Source organism: Triticum dicoccoides, chromosome 2B (assembly GCF_002162155.2).
Source record: "Triticum dicoccoides isolate Atlit2015 ecotype Zavitan chromosome 2B, WEW_v2.0, whole genome shotgun sequence".
Lineage (NCBI taxonomy): Eukaryota > Viridiplantae > Streptophyta > Magnoliopsida > Poales > Poaceae > Triticum > Triticum dicoccoides.
The window spans coordinates 700,139,607-700,154,465 of NC_041383.1; positions in this window are offsets into that span (position 1 = coordinate 700,139,607).

Sequence of the window (14,859 nt, forward strand, 5' to 3'; positions counted from 1 at the left end):
CGCTTTATATAGGGGGGGCGGCGGTGGCTTGGGCGAGGGGGCGCCCGGGGAGGAGTCCGGCTCGGACTCTCCTCGGCGTCCGTGCCGCGCACGGTGGCGCGCGCCAGGGGAGGCGGCGGCGCTGGGTTGGGCCCGCCTGGCTCGGCTGGGCTTCGGCCCAGTCGGGCGCGGGCGCGTTTTTTTTTTAAATTACACCGAACTGAAAAAAATCTAGAAAAATAAATAAATATCTAAAATACCCAAAATAAATTTTCATCGTCCAAATAAAGTACAAGATGAACATTTTTTTTGTCCTAAAATGCATTTCTGAAAATCGTGCAATTTTTCCTAAATTCAAATAAAATAGCAAAAACACCAAAATAAATCTTATATTTGATTTTTTTTATTAAATCCTCATTATTTCTTTATTTTGGGAAAGTCATTTTATTCTCTCTCTCATATTTTTCTAATTGAAATAATTGAAGATAAAATAAATAAAATCAAATGATCCTATTTTCAAAATTTGAGGAAAACTCAAATATGAAAATAATGAAATCCCCAACTGTCTCCATGGGTCCTTGAGTTGCGTAGAATTTCTAGGATCAAGGCAAAAGGCAAATAAAATATGATATGCAATGATGATCTATGTATAACATTCCAAATTGAAAATTTGGTATGTTACAATTACCGTACCACTCTGGTGCGGATCGTGCTCTAATTGACCTACAAGGTTCAGTAGTAACTTGATCTGAAGTTTCATGATCATTATCATTAGCTTCCTCTCTAGTTGGTGTAGGCATCATGGAAACGGTTTTCTGTAATGTGCGACTTTCAAATTCGAGAGAAGGTACAATTACCTCATCAAGTTCTACTTTTATCCCACTCACTTCTTTCGAGCGAAACTCCTTCTCTAAAAAGGACCCATTCTTAGCAACAAAGATTTTGCCTTCGGATCTATGATAGAAGGTGTACCCAATAGTTTCCTTAGGATATCCTATGAAGACGCCCTTCCCCGATTTAGGTTCGAGCTCATAAGGCTGAAGCCTTTTGACATAAGAGTCGCATCCCCAAACTTTAAGAAATGACAGCTTATGTTTCTTGCCAAACCACAGTTCATACGGTGTCATCTCAACGGATTTAGACGGTGCCCTATTTAACGTGAATGCAGCTGTCTCTAATGCATAACCCCAAAATGATAGTGGTAAATCGGTAAGAGACATCATAGAACGCACCATATCTAATAAAGTACGGTTATGACATTCGGACACACCATTACACTATGGTGTTCCAGGTGGCGTGAGTTGTGAAACAATTCCACAGTGTTTTAAATGAAGGCCAAACTCGTAACTCAAATATTCACCTCCGTGATCAGATCGTAGAAATTTCATTTTCTTGTTATGATGATTCTCCACTTCATTCTTAAATTCTTTGAACATTTCAAATATTTCAGACTTGTGTTTCATCAAGTAGATATATCTGCTCAAATCATCTACGAAGGTCAGAAAATAACGATACCCGCCGCGTGCTTCAACACGCATAGGTCCGCATACATCGGTATGTATTATTTCCAATAAGTCATTAGCTCGCTCCATTGTTCCGGAGAACGGAGTTTTAGTCATCTTGCCCATGAGGCATGGTTCGCAAGTATCAAATGATACATAATCAAGTGATTCCAAAAGTCCATCTGCATGGACTTTCTTCATGCGCTTTACACCAATATCACCTAAACGGCAGTGCCACAAATATGTTGCACTATGATTATCAACTTTGTATCTTTTGGCATCAATATTATGAATATGTGTCACTACAATTGAGATTCAACAAGAATAAACCACTCCTCAAGGGTGCATGACCGTAAAAGATATTATTCATATAAATAGAACAACCATTACGCTCTGACCTAAATGAATAATTATCGGTGTCAAAACTGGCGGATCTTAGGTAGGGGGTCCCGAATTGTGCGTCTAAGGTCGATGGTAACAGGAGACAGGGGACACAATGTTTACCCAGGTTCGGGCCCTCTCTATGGAGGTAATACCCTACTTCCTGCTTGATTGATCTTGATGAATATTAGTATTACAAGAGTTGATCTACCACGAGATCATAATGGCTAAAACCCTAAAAGTCTAGCCTGTATGATTATGATTCTGCCTATGGACTAAACCCTCCGGTTTATATCGACACCGGAGGGGATTAGGGTTGTACAAAGTCGGGCCCGCGCACGGTGGTGTTGAGTTCTTGAAGGGATCTTTTTTAGGGTTCGAGGGGCTCATAAGTTTTTGGATGAAGAAGAGCCGGTTTGGAAGGATCTGCATTGGCGTTGAGTTCGTCCGGTCAAATTTATAATCTGTGAGATCAAAAAAGTTCAAGGAAATCAGGGTTGCGACCTGTTCGCTGCTGTAAGTCGCCAAGATTGATAGGATTGTATCCGTCGCAATCAAGGTCATTGGGGATTTTTCGCTACCAAAATCAACAGCCAAGTCTGATGGCTACTATGTCAACATCAGCTGTAATTAAAGGGTCAAGATCCGAAGCTGACGAAGAAAACGTGTGATCTGTCCGTCCTGTAAAAAAGGGGGTCAAAACAACTACGACCACAACTCAGACTCAAGATTCGTCTTCAATTCTACGGCTGAGCCGTCTTCGTCAAGTCGCCGGTCGCCTTGCCTTCCATGCTCCTCCGGCCGTGCCGCGGAGCTTCCCGGATTCGTGGTCTCCCTCTGATCCAAACCGGACACCCATGCCTGTATGAGCTACCCCTGTGCGACCTGCTTCTGCGTTTTCTTCTCGCCTCTGCTCTCGCGGCGTCAACCACTTGCAACCACAGCTGAGATCCGCGCGTAGATCGTCCAAAACCAGCACGACCCGGAGGAAGAGTCCGACCCGCCTAGCCTTACTCTGCCTTTGCCTAGCCACAACCGCCGTGGCCCGGTCGGGTCAACGCGCCCTCATCAACAACCCGGACTTCTCCACGCTACGCCCGTTCCAGGGCGGAGCCGTCCCGCCGTTCGCCTCCAGGCTATCGAGGCCGCACTTGGGCTGCCATGGCCGCGCCTGAGCCGGCATGGCTGCGGCCTGTTCCGTTCCGCTCCGGTCGGTTTCTGCGTCGTCTCCACATCGCCACAGGTTTCCCCGCGCCCGAGTTCCCCTCTCTCACCAGGCCTGTGCGTGAGCTGTCATCTCTGCCATCTACCACTGTTGCGACTTGTGCAGACCAAGACGCCGGGCTCTGCTGTTGCGAGTCGCCGTGCATCACCTCTTGCAGCTCTGCTACTCTGAATCGCCATCACGGATGTGCCCGAGTAAACCGCCGAACGCCTCCGGGTGACCCGCCCTGCACTCCTCTGTCGCCAAACCATCTTGCCGGGTCAAGATTCAACTTCTCCGCGGCCACTATCAATGCTTCTGCGACTGACAGCACATTGAACCACCGGACTCCGTCACCACAAGTTCTGATTCATGGCTGAACACCCCGACTGGGTCATAACTATGGCACGCTGTCGCGCACCATGCCATGTTTTGAGCCACCACGTCCAGGGCTGGCCCAGCCCTCCGTCTCCGCAGTTGGCTCCGCCCGCCCGGGCCGCCGGGTCTCCGCGACCATCTCCACTCCCCAAGCGGTCGACCTCGCCTGTGCCTGGCTGCTGGGTCTCCGCCTGTGCCTGTGCCTGGCTGCCTGGCTGCCGGGTCGCCTGTGCCGCTGCTGCTGCAAGCCTCCCTTGACGGCGCCGTCTCCGCTGCCGAGGCCCGCGCCTCCACGGCCACCGGCTGGTGGTGCTTGCATCCTACCGCTGTGGTTCCCGCCAGTGGCCAGTCATCGGTGTTTGTTGCTGTGTGAGTAAATGCGAAGAGGATTCTGGTACTGAATGCAGGAGAGCAAGCGAGAAGAATAGAAAATGTGTTTGTTGGAGAAGATAAGGTGCAGAGAGAGGAGGCAGTACATGGAGTCTAGATGACATATGTCAGCAGAGGGAGGCGGATGGCATTCTATCATTTCTCTTCCGGTTTAAAAGCAGCGCTTTCCACATGGATCAAGTTATCCTTCCACGTACTTGACAGTCACAGCATGGGGAGCGTCAGGTTCACGAGCGACCTGTGTGTGCATGCGTTGAAGCATTGATGGCAGTTCAATCAAAGCATTCCACGTACAAACATCATGTGATAAAGAAAAAACGGAGGACAGGTTACATGGAGGCTTGGTATTACGGCTATGCAGAGCATTACTACAGCAGAAGATTAACTGTTCATTCCAGAAAAATTACCCAGTGATGATGCTGGGGTTTGGTGCGTTAGCCTGTCACCCAAGCTCATTTGTGGGGGAGCAAAAGTTAGCACACAGATTACCGCGCCAAGCTACCAAAAAATACATTCAACACCAGCATCCGGGTTCATCCGATAAAAAATACCCGGTGCTATTTATCCTATTTATTTTTTAAGCACGTTTAATTCATGCGAGCAAAACTACTTTGCCCTGCTGTGTTTTATATGCAGGAGAATTATTCGTCACAAGGTGGCATTGTACTGCGGAGATGGAGGCATGCCTACATCATTTAGCATGGGTGGTCGTCCTTACTCAACGGACTCCTACGTCGGCTTACAACACCGTGGTTGGCTCGTCCGTCTGCACCGCTTTACAACGCCACGGACAACTCACCCGTCCGCCCACGCGGCCGGTTCACGCGCTCGCGCCGGCTTACAAACGTCACGGTCGACTCACCCGACTGCACCGGTTTACCACGCCGCAGCCGGTTCATCCGTGAGCGACTTCAATTTCACCGAGCGATCATCAATTTCATGGCGGATCATTCCCGGTCTGGCACATTAGGACAACATGGTTGACTTGCCCGTGCCGGTTTATCGCACTGCGGCCGACTCATCTATTTTGAGCCACCTCTGATGCGGCGGTCGTTTTTACCGTCCGTCTCTCGCGGCCTGGTCTACATCAACGCACCGGGCTGCACTTGTCTGGATAAGCTGTTTATTGAGTATGAACAAGTCACTACTTGGGAAGCCCGGTTTTCTTCCAACACATTGGAGGCAAATTATCATATATCATCAGCCGCCGTCTGCACTGGATGTTTTCAACGGGCAGGCGCACAAGTCGCCGCAACTACATTTTGGTTCACTTCAAACAGCCAATTGGAAGGAACCATTGGCCGAGTTGCTGACACGGCTCATACGGGATCATTTATAACCCACCGCAGTCACCTCAACCTTCTGTGGATTCACATCGTACTATCAACACCAATGATATACAAGTTATGCCGGTTTATATGACAGTCAAATATGGAGAATCTCAAGCCAACTCTTCGAGTCACCTTGAGACTCGGGGGCTACGATGACATGACGCAACAAGTCTTGCCAGTTTCAGCAAATTTAAAAACCCCAGGACAATGGAGGGAAAGCCAACCCGGTCCCGGAGGCTACTGTTATTTAAAGGCTGTCAGAAAATTTCCGGCTTAGAAAGTATATGACAATTACAAAATCTCGGCTCAATGAAGAAGTTTCGGGTCATCAGAAAAGTTTCCGCCTTAAAATCCGGCTCAAGGGAAGCCAATCTCACTGAAGCTCTCAATATCCGGTTCAAGATCCCGGTTCAAGAAGAATTTATCTCTTGCAAAAAGTTAAAAATTGCCGAAGAGGACCTGCTGCCATGATGCGCGGTTCAAACATGGGTATCCATCCTTTATTGGCCTGACATATTATTGATCAAACCGGAGCCTCAGCTAAAGCGGGGTCTCTGTCTTTCTCATCATGCGAGGTTACACGGAGTAGTTATGTTTAAAGCGGCCTCTGGTTTACCCCTTGACATTTTCTTTTTATATATCACTGGGGGCCTTGGTCGTGTCCGAACCAACGAACACCCTTTGATAGGCGACAGCCACCAGATCATTTGGGGACATGGTCAAGTCTGAACCAGTCACGCCTCTTGGTCGGCCTAAGGCCACAAAATCACTTGGGGGCATGGTCGAACCCGAACCATTGTCACGCCTCTTGATCTGGCATATATGCCACGAGTCATTTGGGGACCTGGCTGACTTGAATAATTGTCACTCCTATTGGGGGCCTTGATCCTGTCCGACCATGGTAATACCATCTGAACAGCTCAGTATAGCATATTTTTGCAAATAGTTTTTATCATTGCCTTTGCTTCAATGTTATTTTCATGGCTTGTTTGTTCTTTGTTTTTGTTGGATTTCTTTTATGTCAACAAACACCTTTTTTCCGGTTCAGCCAATGGATTTGATTCCCCTTTAATCCGGAGACTATCTGCCCGGTTTGATTTTCTGTTGCCATCCTATTATGGAGTAAACCGGTGTTTATCAACCCGGCTTGACTTTCAATTACAAGTTGTCAGTACATGATCAAGTTATAATCCGGGGACTGTCAGCCCGGTCTGGTTTGACTACGAGTCGCCAGTATTATATATGGTTAAACTGGTGTTTATCACAACCCGGTACGGTTTATCATAAACCGGCACAGTATGAAAGGAGTTATCATTACTCAAGATTGGGGTTATCATCCTTACTACAAAAAGTTGGTAAAGCTGACAATGTGATTCAATGTCACAGGTATGATATATTTCATATTTGATTATTCTTAAGTGCAGCCTTGGTTATAAACCTGGGTTATATGTTGGACATTATGACCCGTCCGGCGGTAAACCGCCAGGACACTTTAAACTTGTTGTATGCAGAGACAGGTTGAATAAAGCATGATTATAAATTATCCAGTGTTTATTAAACCGGCCTGGCTTTAAGACGATAAGTCGCCAGTATATGATGGAAAATTATCCGGTGTTTATTAAACCGGCCTGGCTTTGGACTATAAGTCGCCAGTATATATTTGGATTGCGCCATTGGAATCATGCGCTTATAAATCATCGGATTATATTATTCAAATAGCCAACATGGCTGGATTTTTATTATGGTTATCAATAACCAATATTATGATTGAGGTTTTCAAAGTCGCTTTTGGCGCAATGGTTATTATTTTATCAATGGATATGATTTATTCTACAATGGAGGAAGTAGTCCCAAGTCGCTGCAGGCTTACGACCCGGCACTTGGGGGCTACATTATTTAAGTTGAGATTACATCAAATATGCAAGTCTCATGTCGCTGCAAGCATGCACCATGACACTTGGGGGCTAATGCAAAGTCATTTTTTGCTCATATTATTGAAGACCCGACTCATCACATTATAATGAGCCGGCCCTTGGGGGCTACCAATTGCTCCTGTCAACAACTCAAGGTACACAAGTTAAATCCTTATATTGAAGGGTCCACTGCTCAGTTGGTAAAGCACAAGGCTCTTAACCTTATGGACGTGGATTCAAGCCCATGATGGGGGTTACATCATATGATGTTATTTTCATTGAAGTATATATCAAGTCCCAGCTCAATATTATCTTACTGAGCTGGCCCTTGGGGGCTACACATCATTGCTCAAATCTACATGATTATATTTACACAGTCCCTGCTCATTATTGCATAAATGACCCGGCCCTTGGGGGCTACACTGGTTGAAGTTTTTATGAGTATAAGACAATTACAAGTCCCAGGTTGCTGCAAGCAGGACAACCCGGCACTTGGGGGCTACATAATATGGAGTATTCAGTTTTTGCTAGTGACTGGGATGAACAACATGGATTTCTTCGATAGTGACAGTATTTATATTGAAGCAAGTCTTAAGCCATCACTTTGTTCTACTCAAGACTTGGGGGCTACAGGTATTATATTATTATCCAGGAAATATTTTCAAATTCTCTGTTTGAGCAAACTAGATTGACCCGGTGTCACCAATCATTATGACCCTATGGCTGCAACCCGGTGTCATCAATAATCATAAACCGGTGTTGGCAACAATCATGAATCGGTGTCTGCAACAATCATGACCTGGAATTATCAGTTTTTATAACCCGACAGTTCTTGGCAATGATAAACCGGCAAGTTCTGCATCTTCAAGCCGGCTGAATATCAGATGAGTATTTCAAGACCAATATTTCTTAAACCGGCGCTTTGGAAGCCGATTTAAGTGGATTATTCTTCACAATATTTTTTCTATGAGAAACCAACGTCAGCAATTTGAGTATGAAGCTGGTTATTGACCTGGATTTTCTAGAAGGAGGAAATGACGAGGACTTAAGGACGATCAGGTGCCGGTTTACAAGAATTCTTAACCCAGAGCACAACCTATCAAGTTTGTTCTTTTGTTTATTTTACATGATTAGTTTAACATGGATAAATCCAAATTAAACTGGGGGCTAATGTCGGGGATATACCCCGCGGTGTAAACCAGCCGGAAGTTTAACCCGGCCGGACTGGACGACTCACTAGTAACCCGCCCGGAGCTTGGCGGTTCACGGGATACCCGCCTGATCTTGGCGGTTCATTCGTAACCCGGCGGGCGGGCCAGATGGATGACGAGGCCCAAGGCCCAGAAGGCCGGTTCACGTTTAATGGTGGGCCGGTTTATGAGGAAAGCATAAAGACTATTCTCCTACAAAGGAAGCAAGACTAGGACTCCACTTGTAATAGAGTAATCATAGTCCAACTAGGACTAGTCATGTAAACCGCCCCTTCAACATATATAAGGAGGGGCAGGGCTCCCCAAACAGGGAGAGGAAACAAGCAAGAAATAATCTCTAGGGCTAGACACAAAGAGCCGGTTTACGGCGTCTCCCTCGTGATGATAATGAGACCTAGCCACAAACAGCATGTAGGGCTATTCCGGATGATGTTTCCCGGGGCCTGAAGCTATCTAAATCCTCGTCCTGTGTTGCGTCTCTCGATTCCGCTCAACCCCTCTCAAGCTACCACATAGATGCGTTGGCCTCGCGACTAAGTCCTGACACTAAGGACATCTGCCGTGACAATTCCACGACAGTTACAGAGAAAGAAATCTTCATATCCGGACGCCAAGCTTGCCTTCCACGCCAAGGAGAGTCCCATCCGGACACGGGAGAGAGTCTTCTGTCTTGTATCTTCACGGCCCATCTGTCCGGCCCATGTTACATAGTCTAGACGCCTGAGGACCCCTTAATCCAGGACTCCCTCAGTAGCCCCTGAATAGGCTTCAACGAAGAGATGTCCGGCGCACAGATTGTCTTCGGCATTGCAAGGCGGGTTCCTCCTCCAAATACTCCAAAGCATCCTTCAAACACAAAAGATATGTTCGGATCTGCAAAACAAGTACCACACACAACCGCAAAGAGTAAAATATTTCACGAGTCCAATCTGCTGCCAACTTTTTGTAGCGTGACATCATGTCGCCACCCCGTCATTATTTCGAACCGTTTTTCAGCCTGCCGCTCCATATTTCGAGATGCGGTGTCATAGGCCCGTCTTGTCAAAACAGAGATCGTGTCCCTTTATTGTGGGATTCTCATCAATACGGGCGTGGGTAATCCAACCGTGTCATCCACACGGCCCTTGGGAATAGGCAAGTTTTAGGGCGGGTGGGGAGGCGCTTGATATTTACTGCCTTTATAAGGAGATAAGGATTCACCTCTTTTACCCATGCCATCTCCCTTTCTGCCCACCCATTCTCGAGCTCAAGCACCCAAGTTCTCATCTTTTCCGGCTCAAGAAAGCACTCCGACCATGTCTGGATCCGGAGCGCAGGGCAAGTGGATGGTCTCCTCCATCAAGGAGAAGGACATTACGAAGCTCCGGAAGGCGGGGTACTTGGCCAAGGAAATCGCCCACCGGCTTCCGGCCGAGGGGCAGATCATCCCCACTCTGGAGCCCCATGAGAGGGCGGTGTTCATCCCCCACTTCGTCCGCAGGCTAGAATTACCTCTCCACCCATTCGTCCGCGGACTCATGTTCTACTATGGGCTAGATTTCCTTGATCTAGCCCCAAATTCTTTCCTCAAAATCTCGGCATTTATTGTCATGTGCAAGGCTTTCCTCCGCATCCCACCCCACTTTGGATTATGGCTAAATATCTTCAATGTGAAGCCGAAGGTGGTTGGTGGCCAACACGCAGAGTGCGGAGGCGCCATGGTGAGCAAGATGCCCAATGTTACATGGCCCGAAGGCTCCTTCGTGGAGACCGTCAAAGGGTGGCAGCAACTGTGATTCTACATACAAAGCCCCGCGACGCAACCTGGGCCGCGACGCCCGAATTCAAGTCCGGAGCCCCAATGCGGCTCACCTCCTGGCTAGAGAAGGGCTGAATTGGGCTGCCTCAGACGAGCTGACAGCGCTGCAAATGCGCATCCAGAGCATGGTGGACAAGAACATATAGCTCGTCAATGTGATCCAGGTGATGCTAGTTCGCCGGATCCTTCCAAGCTAGAGCCGGACCTGCAATTTGTGGGAGTTTGATCCGGCCGCGCACCAGACCCTGCACCATTTCTTCGGTGTTACGCACAAAGTAATTTGGAAGGTGCTCTTCAAGGCCAATCAGACGTGGCTGAAGGAAACCAAAGACCATGGGTACAACCTGACCCATCCAACTAGTCTAGTAAGTTTTTTGTGTTTTCAAGGTATATCCTTTACTCATATACTCAAGGAGAACGTCTGAGCTTCCCTATTTTACTTTTCTAGGGTTGGACAAAGAAGGTGGAGCGGATTCAGTGTCCGACTCCGCTGCCCGAGGAACCGGCCATCCCGCTCCTGACGAAGATGCTGGTTCCGGCGCCTTACCAGGCGCCGCAGAAGAAGGCAAAGAAGAAGGCCAAGGAGACCTGAAGTGGCCTCCGCCGCAAGGGCGCTTTGGACGTGATGTCCGAAGACACCGAGACCCACTCCTCGGCCATCGAGGACGACGACGAAGAGGAGGAAGAAAGCAACTCCCCCCTGAGGGGGGAAGGAAGAAGAGGACGGCATCCACGCGTCTGTAGGCCGAGGCTTCCAAGAAGGGGAAGGTCTCCCTCGCGGATAACTCCGTGTGGGACATCGATAGCAGCCCAGAGCGGCGCCCCCGAGATAAGCCCCTAGCCGAATCATGAGTACTCAAAGACCCAGACGCATTCATATATCCAGCCTCTTTACTTCATAGTTTTAACATGTTGAATCATGCACTTGCAGTCCGGCTCGTTCCGTCCTCGAGCGATCCTCATCTTCGGGGAATTCGCTGGACCCGCAAGTGATGGACAGCGGATCCCTTCCAGCGGCCTCCTCTCCCAGGGCCATGGATAACACCGAGGTGTTGTCCCGAAGGATCCCTGGCCAGGAAGAGACGCAGGAGGTCGTTAGGGCGGCGCCAGAGGGTGAAGCCTCGGCCACCGGACACACGGGGGAGCAAATCCCAATGGATATTGGCGATGGGGGCCATGTCCAATTCGGCCCCAGCCGAATACGGTCCCGGAGACCAGTACGGCTCTGGAATCCGGCAGGAAACCTCCTTCGAAAGAAGGAGGTGTGCCCATTCTGCCGGTGAACTCTGTCCAACCAGAGGCACCGGATACTCTACTGGAAGCGCTATGAAGTGCTTCCATTGTTGAGGAACACCGTACCCTTATGGGTACGGTGATTGAGAAGATTCAGTCCGCAAAGAGCAGACTGACCGAAGCCTGCACAAGCCTTCTAACAGGCTTTGAGGTAAGCAACGCGGTTATGTAAAAAGAATGTCACAGTATAGACAGTAGCCCCTGAGACTCGGTCCGGTGTTCAGAAAGAAAAGCCGGACAGAGTATCAAACAGCTTTCACAGGAGACTAACCAAATGTGTCATGTGAATAAGCAGGCGTCATTACTGGCTGCGACCTCTCATACTTCTGAGGTTTCCGGCTTGAAACAGAGTCTGGAGCGGGCCGAGGAAGAGCTTGGCCGCGTGAAAAAACAGCTAGAGGAGAAACAAGGTATGCAATGACCCTTTGTATGTCAGAAAGGATAGATGATTTATGTTGACTATAGTGCCATGGTATTTGTAGGGGCGGCGACTGAGGTGGAGGCCCTCAAGAAAGCGCTAGCCGAGGCCCAAGAGAAAGCAGCGAAGGAGCAAGCCGCCCGTGAAAAACATGAGGCCAGGGTTGATGAGGTCCAGCTGGAGCTCCAGGACGCAGTCAAGAAATGTGAGTCCTTGGAGCGTGACATTGCGGATCAAGAGTCCAAACTCGCCAAGGCCCGCCAAAGCGGACAAGATGCCTGGGTCAAATCCCAGAGCGCCCTCCAGGAAATTCAAGAGGCCAGAAAAATCGCGGCGGGTAAGACCTTCATTATGCAAAGCAAATAATTGAAGAAGAGGTATCTCTTACTAACCCGGATTTGGAGTTCTCTAGGGGCATTTGCGGATCTGCCACGCAGTGTTTCCGACGCTGCGGAATTCTTCCGAGCCAAATAGGGGAGCTCAACGGAGAAGTTGTTCTGGTCGCAATATCTTGCGCCAGAACATCCGGTGCCCTTTAGCGATCAGCTAAAACAGCTGGTCGAACTGCATAGGGTGGACGAACTGGCCATGAAGGATTTGATTGTCCAGCTGTGGCCTGCCAAAGCCATACCCAGCAGCTACTTCGGGCTCATGAAGCGGCTGGTCAATGCCTGCCCCCGGCTTGACGCCATCAAGTGGTCGGTCTGCATCGAAGGTGCGCGGATGGCCTTCGCCCGTGTCAAGGTTCAGTGGGCGAAGATGAATGCCGTCAAGCTCGCGACCGAGGGACCACCCGCTGGCAAGGAGCACCGCCCGCCCGAGCGGTACTTCAATGATGTCCTGGAGGGATCCCGCATTGTAGCGGAGCAATGTGCTAAGGATTTTATCTTTGAATGAATACATTCACGTTATCCTGTCCTGTATTATGAAACAAAGTCGTGATGTAATATAATGCTTGTTTATTATTTAAAATTTTACCTCATGTGTGGCCGTCTTTATTAAATCTGAGAGTTGGCCAGTCATCAACTTCAGCCCCCACGTAGGTAGTACGGGGGTGTTCGGGATGAAATCAAACACTCTTGATCCAAAGGATTGGTCCTTGAAGGAGGTGTTTAGTGCAACGAACCAGGCAACTGGACTATGTGGCTTTATCACCCTCACTTAGCCATAGGAGTTTGACAATAGAAGTTTAGGCGTAGCCCCTAGTATTCGTGAATCCGAACTAGGGTGCTATAAATGCCTGATTGGGTAAAGACCGATCCATCGCATAATGCGGAAAAAATCGCAAAAGATTTGTAACCTCTGAACAGCTGATCGGCTTACGCCGCATCATGACAGTCAGTTTTCGGCTTTCTCTACTGAGGTGCTCATCCGGATGAACCAGGACACAAGCATAGTAGTTCTCCCTTTACTACCCTAGCCGATATAGCGGAATGTAAGGTAGTAAGCATAGGAGCCGGGCAACCCAACTATTGACCAAAGACATGATTCGGAGCCGATGCATATAATGCTAAAATTTGGGGTGCCGAACTATACTGTAAAAACGTGTTCGGACTTTGTTGCCGTAGTATGGGGCGCAATGAAGCCCCTGGCGAATTAAGGTGTACCAAAATGTACGGGTGCGATTGATAAGATTATCAAGAAAAAAAATGAAGTAGTAAGCTAGTGCCGCAGAAGTTGGGCCGCAAACTGTTTCCATTATAGTTTGATTAATATGTCAAAGCATATTTGTACAAGTAGTGCGATAAGCAACATGGATATTTAACATGCCACGACCAAGGGAGAGCTGCGTGCGGGTCCTAAAAACAGGTTTGATCGTCAAAAGGACCACCTAGAAATTCCAGTATACGTCGATGCTTCTTGCCATCTTGGTATATCTATCCTTCGAAAGGACCGAGGATCAGGCCGTCGGGAAGGGCCTGTGGAAAAGAAACATTAAAAGGATGAAAAATAAAAAGTGAAAGTATGTGTGTGTCCAGGGGAGGTCGAGCCGTATTATGGACCACGATCTAGTTATGCCTCTGTCTACGCTCATGGTATTTTAAATACGTAGTTATGTGCATGCGGTACGAACACCGCCGTTTGGTCGGGACTGGGACGGAGGCCAAATTGCTAGTCGAGCTCTTGAAGAGCCTGACTGTCTTATTGCAGAGTAGTCTGGACTTGTTTGACAGTGTCTGGGAGCTTGGCCGCCGAATTAAGATTCTGTTTGAAAAGACCGCTCTGTACTTCTGCTGCCAGGGCAGCGGTGTGCTCCTTGGTACAGAGGGAGCACTTCGTATTTCCATTAAGTGTTATGACACTGCGTGGTCCGGGCATCTTGAGCTTGGGATAAGCATAGTGTGGCACCGCATGAATCGAGCAAATGCGGTTCGTCCGAGTAGTGCGTGATAGCCGCCGCGGAAGGGGACGATATCGAAGATCAACTCTTCGCTTTAGAAGTTGTCCAGAGATCCAAAGACAACCTCCAGTGTGATTGAGCCTATACAGCGGGCCTCTACACCTGGTATGACTCCTTTAAAGGTAGTTTTTGTGGGCCTCATCCTTGAGGGATCGATGCCCATTTGGCGCACTGTATCCTGATAGAGTAGGTTCAGGCTGCTACCACCGTCCATGAGGACTCGCGTAAGATGGTATCCATCAATGATTGGGTCGAGGACCAGTGCGGCTGAACTTCCATGATGAATACTGGTCGGATGGTCCCTGCGATCAAAGGTGATCGGGCGGGACGACCATGGGTTGAACTTTGGGGCGACTTGCTCCATCGCGTAGACGTCCCTGAGCGTGCATTTGTGCTCCCTCTTGGGGATATGGGTAGCGTATATCATGTTCACCATTTTAACTTGGGGGGGGGGACTTCTTTTGTCCCCCTGTGTTCGGTGGATAGGGCTCCTCGTCATCGTCTTTGCTTTGCGACCCCTTCTCCTTGTTATTGGCATTTAACTTGCCAGACTGTTTAAAAACCCAACAGTCTCTATTGGTATGATTGGTTGGGTTATCAGGGGTGCCGTGGATCTGACATGGACAATCGAGTATGCGGTCCAAGCTGGATGAGCCCGTA